This window comes from Nicotiana tabacum, chromosome 16, assembly GCF_000715075.1.
Source record: "Nicotiana tabacum cultivar K326 chromosome 16, ASM71507v2, whole genome shotgun sequence".
Classification (NCBI taxonomy): domain Eukaryota; kingdom Viridiplantae; phylum Streptophyta; class Magnoliopsida; order Solanales; family Solanaceae; genus Nicotiana; species Nicotiana tabacum.
In genome coordinates, this window is record NC_134095.1 from 35125324 (window position 1) to 35132317 (window position 6994).

The following is a 6994-nucleotide window of genomic DNA, read 5'->3' on the forward strand; positions in this document are numbered from 1 at the left end:
AATGTTGGATATGGAGGGATTTTGAAACAAGTAAATCCCAATAATAAGAGTGAATACTTAATAAGATTTCACTCTGGTAAATGGACCGAAGCTCAAAAGAAATACGCTACTGTGGCGCATGAAATGTTAACAATTGTTAAGTGTGTATTAAAATTTCAAGACGACTTATACAACCAAAAGTTTTTGATAAAAACTGATGCTCAATCGGTTAAATACATGTTTGACAAAGATTTTAAGCACGATGCTTCAAAATTAATATTTGCTAGATGGCAGGCTCAGCTAGCACCTTTCGATTTTGAAATACAATACAAAAAAGGAATTGATAATTCCCTTCCGGATTTTCTATCCCGGGAATATTTAGAATAGATTATGAATTATTATACCATGTTTTTGGATGATAAGGTACTGATCACTATTCTTAAAGTGATTAAATTAAATAGAGACTTACAAGAAGTTATACTTGATATTATTATGGCTGACATTATTCAAACAAGGGAAAAAGAACACTCTGATTTTCAAGAAGTTATTGATATTCTTCAGTTAATTGAAAATGTGTGTCCCTTCGGTCAAGATGATATCAGCACTAGAATTATGTTATCCTTTTTAATTAATAATGATTTGCAATCACTTTTTAATTAATAATGATTTGCAATTTCCGCAGAATGGACCCTTCATGGGTCACCCGGGGCAGAGGTAGGGGAAGATCTTCCCCTAGTAGGACTTATTCTCAGGGATCGTCATACGGATCCTCATCAACCTCTCCAGTAATACAAAGAGGAAAAAAGAGTTTGATAAACTCAAAGGTGCCGCATACAGGAGAATCCTCAGGACATTCTATACATCTGGAAGATATTCCAGAAGACAGTCCGTTATACGGACATCTGCATGCTTATTTAGCATCTAAAAAGCAAAGTGATACTTTTGCTTCAATTGCTAAAGAGGAAGACAATGATGATATCAAGTCATATGAAAAGTTACCAAAAAGAGAAATGATATTTCTCCTTGAAAACTCTGAGATTCAGAGAAAAGAAGAACCGTGGAAAATATTTCAGAGATATCTGATTAATGGATTATACTATCCGGGTGAATCATATAAAACCCGCACCTATTATGAAACTATCCTGATCAGTACAGGTAGTGCAGAATTCCAGCACTTTTCAGGTTATAACACAAATGAAAATGTTTATAACTTTTCAAAGGTCATTATCAAACAGATTATATCTGTTGAAGAATGGGGTATTTCCACAATGAAAGAAAGGCAGATAAGCCTTAATAAATCACCAATGAATTTCACTATTGAGATTATATTCAAGCATTTGATAGAGTGCTTTATTATAACAATGAAAGACATAAGCATACTTGGTTTATCAAGGTATGCGCCAAGGTATTTACAGGACCTATCCCTAACTGGTTTTTAAACTGGTGGTCATACCACGGTCCTACTACCAAAATTTTGCCTGAACCATTCCTGAAATTATACAAAGAATGGACAAAAGCCTCTCCGTTCTTAACAGATTTGTATCACGCAGATCATATCTGCTATTTAGAAAAAATTGATCAGATTTACTTCTTTATTGAATTTTCTATCCCCTGGATCCATAAATGGACCCCGGAAATGGGTTATACGGAAGAACAAATCCCTTGTTTATATAGGGTATTCTACAACAATTTTTGGGACAAATTGATGAAAACTGATCCCAAAACAAAGACGTTATACGGCCAAGAATTATTAGATTCTATAAAAACACAAATTCATTTATATGTGACAGCCCCTCAAAAAAGGATAGTAGAAGAAAGCACTGTTAAACATATTGCTCGGAGAATATCAATCCAAGATGGAGATAAAATGGATTTGATAAATCAATACTTAGAAGGGTTGAAAAGAAATCTGCTCCAATCACTAGATCAGTGTGAAAAATCAGACACTTCAATGAGAAGTGAGACGAGTGGTGATGACCTCGTAGAAGATACTCAACCTATACAGCCAGAAATGATATTATCTGACAGAGAAATTGACAAGGTGGAAGAATTCCTCCAACAGATGCAAAATATGGACAAAAAGAAGACTTGACAGCTTATCAGCCGCCAGGACCCACTTAAACAGTAGATACACTGTTCATCAACAGTAGAAACACTGTTTATCTACAGTAAAAACACTGTGTAGGGACCCAGATGTGGGACCCATTTTACTATTCAAGATTCTTTTTTTTGTTATTTAAGAATGCTTCTTCATTTGAAGAAGAGAAGGCCGGAACCCCCCTCTCTCTACTTCTTTCTCTTTCCTCTCTCTCTCTCTCTCAACCAACCCCCTTTGTAAACACTTAGTTCATAGCTTAGTTTGTAAATCGAGTTCAAGAATTAATAAAAGTTTTGAAGTTCATCTTCAGGGCCTTGCTTCTCGGCCTACAAGGTACATATTTATTCTTCTTTTAAGTATTTTTAGTATCTCTCCCTAGCCGTGACTATGTCCGGCTAAACGGATTCATATCTATGTTGAAGCACTAATTTCTCTTGCATATTAACCATGAAGAATCCAGACTCTTTCAAAATATAAAGAAATTTTAATATAGTTTCTTGATTTGGTTCCAAGATGGTGGTACAGTCGGTTCTGGTACTACTCTTATTGGCTTTGCCTTAGTGGCTACGTCTAGCCAGCTGTGACATTAAAGCCCGCTGAAGTTGTCAAAAGGGTTATCTCTTTCACAGTTAGAACTGCTAGACACATGGGCTCAGTAAGAGTATGTATTGGGCTTAGACAGGCCCCTTGCTTGGGTAAAAGGATGTAGATCCTTCCATACAGTCATTAAACTATAATAGAATTTCCGTATATTTCGAATCCTTCAATAAATTAATAAATACTTATATATATAATACGATTATACTCATTTTGAATTTCACAACTTTAGTTACTGGATTCACTAGCTTACTTGGCAGCTGGCTAGTAGTGGCGAAGCTAGAATTTTAAGGTTATGGGTTCTAATTTCATCATCGAACCCTAGCTCGTTTTAGTTACTGGGTTCGCAATTAAATATTTTTATATATTTAATAATTTTTTCAATACAAATATAATGTTTAAACAAAAGCTACTGGGTTCGACCGAACCGTAGCTACCACACTACCTCCGCCCCTGACACTATGCCGTGCTATAGTGGGAGTAGTAGCTATTTACAGTTATTTGTCTGCTCAATCACACATTGCTCAATCGTTGCTTCCATGTTGTGTAGTGGTGATTTGTGAATTGTGATAAGACACTCAACAAGAATTTCCTACCCATGATGTTGATGATGTTGGGTGACTGGTTGTTATCACCATTATTGCTGCATATTCTACCCCGTTTTATTTCTAAATACACACACAAAATATGTGTATTCACAGAGTATATATCTGCCTCATGTTAGTTTGTTATTATTAAAAAGGCAACCGAGTACATAAAGTATTCTATATTTACACACAATCCAAAGAAGGACCGCAAACCGAATAATGTAATATAGACAGTCTACCCTAATACAAGCATTAATGGTTGCTTCCACGACTCAAATCTGTAATCTATAGGTCACGTCATATTAGTTTGTTATTCTTGAGTATAAATTAATGCCAACAAGAGTACTAAAGAGCGTTGTTACATAATTAAGGGATAATTTCAAAGACATTCACTCTCTTTCGGTTTGGCTTCGTAACACTGACATTTCTAGTAGTTTCCAAAAATAGACATGAAAAAAAGAACAAGAAGAAAAATGGAACCAAGTGATCAGAAACTCCACTAACCCTAATTTTGCATTGTAATTTCTCTCAATAATGATCAAAGGGTTCTAATGAAGCAACCCCATTTATTTGTCTACATAAATTTGTATGTATGGAATTTCAGAACCTCCAAACAATACACCAAAAAAAAAAAAAAAAAGACCTTAACAATCTACAAAATCTTAAAATTTCATTAGCTTGAGACTTCATCCAATAGCTTATACCTTCTTACCCTATTTTTAAGTACCTTTCTTGTGATTCCCCTTTCCTCTGACTTTGTTCTCCTTATTTTCTCTTCAGTTGTGACCCTTTTTCTGGCAGCCAATGACGGTGATCGCTCCATAGACTTTTGTATTTTAATGGGATTTTTCTTGATAAGTTGCAGCTTCATTAAAGAACCCTTTTTCCCCTTTGGACTTGGCCCCATATCAATATTTTCATTTCTAATAATTAGCTTTTTCTTGAACTTTATTGGACCATCTTGAATGTCACTTGTATTTCTACATGAAGAAGATGAATTTGGAGAGTTCTGTGTTTTATCACCAGAAACCTCCTTTGGACTCAAGCACCAATTGCATATACGATATGACTCAGCTTTTGGATACAAGTTGCTACAATACCTGCAAAAATTTAAAAGGAAGTCTTTTAATTGTTATTATTTTCAAGAAAATCCAAGAAAATAAATTAGAAAGTAGCATAACTAAACTCGGATAGGATCAATTTAAATCCCCCCGTCATATTATGTATACAATTCAACATGTCAACGACAAATTAAGAGCTTAGTCTAAATACGAAACAACAATCAGAAATGTCAGAAAATCCCCCGCTCCTCAGTCCTCAGGGCGCATGCCCTCAGCAACAAGGAAATAAATTAAACAGCACAATTAAGTGGAACTAAAAAATAAAATAAAATAAAAAGATGTAAAGTGGGTACCTATGTTGAGATCTAAATTGGCATATTTTGCATTTGAAGAGCTCAGAAGATAAGCCATAATCTCCACACATGCAACACTCAGTGGCTCCTCTGCTGCTTGTCATCTTTGTGTATCATTTCTCTTATTATGGACACAATACTTCCCTTTTTTTGGGTTCCCCAAAGGGGTTTTATATATGTATGTATATATACAAAAATCCCTATATATATATATATATATATATATATATATATTATATATATATATATATAGAAATAAAAGATCAAATATAAGGATGGGGTGGGAGGGTAGGTGTTGGGGTGGGGTGGGGGAATGGGGTCTTGAAGGGTATTGTCTGCCACACAAGAAAAGAAAAAGATCAATCACATAATAGAAGGAGAAAGTTTATCTCTTTTTTTTCACCTTTTTAATACTTTGTTTCTTAGAATTGCGTATGAGTATTGAAATGAATCATTATATCATTTTCAAGGGGCCCGTGAGTGACAAGTACGTAATATATATTGTAATTTGCGACCGATTAGTTGCTGAAAAAGAACCGTGGGGCACGTAGCTACATTATTTATTTGTATGTTTAGAATTTAAAATGTATTTGAGTGGACATTCTTTCATTGTTCACTCGTTCTAATTTTTTTAAATTAAGAAGACTTGACTAGGAAATGATGAGAGAAGGAATAAAAGTCCAAGACTAATAAAGTTGATTTTGACATATATCATACTTTATTAAACAAATTAAAGTTGATAACCAATATTAATGTATGCAAATTGTGTATTAATTTTGGTATGCCGGACACGATTGATGCAGAGACTAGCAATTTGAGGAAAAGGAAATTTTTGTTTGCTTCTTTTCTCCATCCTTTTGGCCTTAAGTGGTGGGAAAAAAGAGTTTTCTTGATCCATTTATAGTTCTAATTATGATTTGTAATTGATTAATATATAAATTACCGATGACACGATTTCATTCGAAAGCTCACATGGTAAAATACTAATTGTCTTCTTAGAAGCTTTCACATTAAAAGTATTTACTATTGCTGATAAACTTTCCAAAAAAGTCTCTAGTATTTTGAATTACCTGATCGTAGTGTAGCATGGTAAATCCCATACTTATATGGCTACAAAATTTCATTAAATAGACCGTACATAATTTCAGCAAAACGTGTTCTTGATTCAACAAGTTACTTTATTTTTTCAACTCTAAATCCAAGAAAATAGATAAAAGGGTTGTGGGGTGACAAAGACGGATTTAGGATTAAAATATGATGAATTTAACTTTTGCAGCTCTAACGCTAAACCCATTGTTCGTTTAGAATTATAAGTTCAGAACTTAAAATAGTTTTGAGATTTTATATACTTTTCACACACACTTATATATCGAAAATGTAGGCTCGTTGAACTCACTAAACCTATATTTTCAGCCTCGGGTAGAGAAGGAAGAGGAAAAAGGATTCTTTTTCTAGCATTTAGCAAGATAGTAAATGGTCCACACGTAGAGAAAACAAAGAGAAACAGACAATAAAATGTCAAAACTCTTACAAACGCTGTCAAGACGCGGCTACCATCTTAAAACAGCAAAATGTCATTAGTCATTACATACCAAAATTAGACAATTAATCTATCAGATCTGTCAAAACCAGTTTCATTTGATTTATGCAATATATGACATGTCTCTGCAATTCCTAGATGTTTCGAATAAATTTGGTAAAGTTGCGTCAAAAGTTAGATGTGCCTTCCTATGTAAGTTCAAGATTATTAGGTTTGTATTATTCTCTTGCAATTTAACTAATTATACTTGAACTAAACAAGTCCTCCTAATCATAATTAGTGTCTGGTCATCACGTTTGGAAACCATTTTATTCATCAACACTATATACATTTGGAATCATCTGCTTTAATTGTCAAAAATCACTTTCCTAACCCAAATCAATCAAGCCAATATTAATTCTACTTTTTTCCATTTAAATTCTTTTGTCTTTTATCCTTAATTGGAAGTCCTATTCACAACATAAAATTCTTACGAATTCTCAGATTTATATTTTCTTTACACGAAATTATATTCTTTACTTTTTGTTTCAAGACAAGATATGAAATGAAACCAAATCAATCGATTAGTCCTTGGTCATTCTAGTCAGGGCGGATGCAACCGAAACGGTGTCACGCAACACCGCTTCGTCAGAAAATTTATAAATATATATATTAATACTGTCGAAAACGGATAACTAGAAACAAATGACATCACTTGACATAAATTGTGTCTTGATGAGTTGGTTATGTGCTTGATTTTATATAAGAGGTCAAAGGTTCAAACCTTAGCTAGCACTTTT

At 33.7% G+C, this 6994-nt stretch overlaps 1 long non-coding RNA gene across 1 annotated transcript; it reads right to left on the reverse strand.

Annotated features, from left to right (window-relative positions):
- Positions 1 to 3770: 3770 nt before the first annotated feature.
- On the reverse strand, positions 3771 to 4857 carry LOC107827988 (uncharacterized). The gene is made up of 2 exons (XR_012699997.1): positions 4676 to 4857; positions 3771 to 4361 (listed from the first exon to the last, which is right to left on the reverse strand). It is a non-coding gene; the product is annotated as an uncharacterized LOC107827988 (long non-coding RNA).
- Positions 4858 to 6994: the final 2137 nt, after the last annotated feature.